Here is a 1809-nt window from a genome sequence, read left to right on the forward strand (position 1 = left end):
CTCTTGACTCTAGCTGCATATGTATCAAAAGATGGCCTAGTCGGCCATCACTGGAAAGAGAGGCCCATTGGACATGCAAACTTTATATGCCCTAGTACAGGGGAACGCCAGGGCCAAAAAGTGGGAATGGGTGGGTAGGGGAGTTGGGGGGAGGGTATGGGGAATTTTGGGATAGCATTGGAAATGTAATTGAGGAAAATACGTAATAAAAAAATATTCTGAAGGGGAAAAGAGAGTGTGTGGTTTGATGAGCGGGTGGGGGGGCAGGATGGGGGCTTTTTGGAGGGAGAACAAGGAAAGGGGATAACATTTGACGTGTAAATAAAGAAAATATCTAATTTTTTAAAAAAAAGAAATACCTAGATGTGTGAGTAGTGTGATAACTACATTTGCTACTTTCCTTTCCTGGGTCAAGATACCTGACAAAAAAACTGAAGGAAGGGTTTGTCTTAGCCCCCAGCTTAGGAAGCATCAACCATGACAGCAGAAGTGTGTTGGCAAGAGTTGCTCAAGACCTAGCATCAGGACCATGAAGTGGCTGCTCACACTGTGTCTGAAGCAGGAAACAGGAAGAGGAGAATGCTGTTACTGAACTTCTCCTCCTCTCTCTTAGTCAGTCTAGGTCCCCAACCCATAGAATGATGCCACCCACATCCAAGTTGAGTCTCCCTTCAAGATAACCCTCTCTGGAAACCCCTTCACAAACATACCTGGAGGTGTGTCTCCCAGGTGGTTCAAAATCTAGCCTAGTTGATGATTGACAATCACAATAACTGACTAGATTCTGATTTCTTCCAGACAACTGGAAATTTTGGGATTTAACTTTTGAGTTGTTTTAAGATTTTTTTTAACCATACAAATATTTGACAAAATTCAAATAATTTGGAAAATGGAACTGTAGCATGCTTTGATGTTAGTGGCAAATTCTTCCTCAGTGGCAATGTTTTTAAGCAGCAGCTTCAAAAGCAGAGATCTGTCAATACTAGTAGACTTACCTGTGTTCCGAATTTGTATTTCTGTATTTAACACTGCTTTGTGCTGATCATTCCTGGGAAAAGAGAATAGAGTGTGTTAGTAAATTTGGGAAATTGTTGCACAGATGATACTTGCATTTAACTCCAAGCTTCCAGAGGAGAGGTTCCAGCTTTGCTCTTCCCATTGCAGTTTCTACTTCTGCTCTGCATTGTCCTTAAATCCCCATTGAATGAAATATTGCTGTCATCCCACTTTTACAGGAGTAAACCCAAACCCTCTAGTCTTCTTGTCTGAATCACCATGAGTAACGCTGGGAACCATTGTGGCTGGGTCTTTAATTGGCTCACAGGCCTCAGGGGAAAGTGCCTGAAAGGTGCTGACTCACTGTCCAGTCGGTACAAAGGTCGTCTCATTCACATGTCCTGGGAAAACTTTCTCCGGGTTTTTATGTATCATTTAGATAAATTTAGATAACCAGGATAAGATATCAGAAAGTTCTCTTTTTCCACCAACACCAGGGGCATTTATTTAAGGGAAAACTGAGGATTCAAGTTAAACCCAAGGTTCTAATTCTCAATTCAATGACTCAAGTCTCTTGCAAAAATAGGAAATAGCTTGACTTCTTTATGAGATTTTAGAGCAGAGGGAACAATTTGTACAGATAGATGATAGATAGATAGATAGATAGATAGATAGATAGATAGATAGATAGATGATAGATAGATAGATAGATAGATAGATAGATAGATAGATAGATAGATGATAGATAGATAGATAGATAGATAGATAGATAGATAGATAGATAGATGATAGATAGATAGATAGATAGATAGA

General features: G+C 40.0%; 1 long non-coding RNA gene across 1 annotated transcript in view; it reads right to left on the reverse strand.

The window, feature by feature from the left end:
* LOC110292185 overlaps positions 1-1300 on the reverse strand; it is an 8629-nt gene extending 7329 nt beyond the window's left edge. The window contains exons 1-2 of the long non-coding RNA XR_002377687.2: positions 1275-1300; positions 996-1048 (exon numbers count right to left, since the gene is read on the reverse strand). This is a non-coding gene — a long non-coding RNA (uncharacterized LOC110292185). The remainder of the gene's footprint in view (positions 1-995; positions 1049-1274) is intronic.
* Between the last annotated feature and the right edge of the window lie 509 nt (positions 1301-1809).

This window comes from Mus caroli, chromosome 4, assembly GCF_900094665.2.
Source record: "Mus caroli chromosome 4, CAROLI_EIJ_v1.1, whole genome shotgun sequence".
NCBI classification, from domain to species: Eukaryota; Metazoa; Chordata; class Mammalia; order Rodentia; family Muridae; genus Mus; species Mus caroli.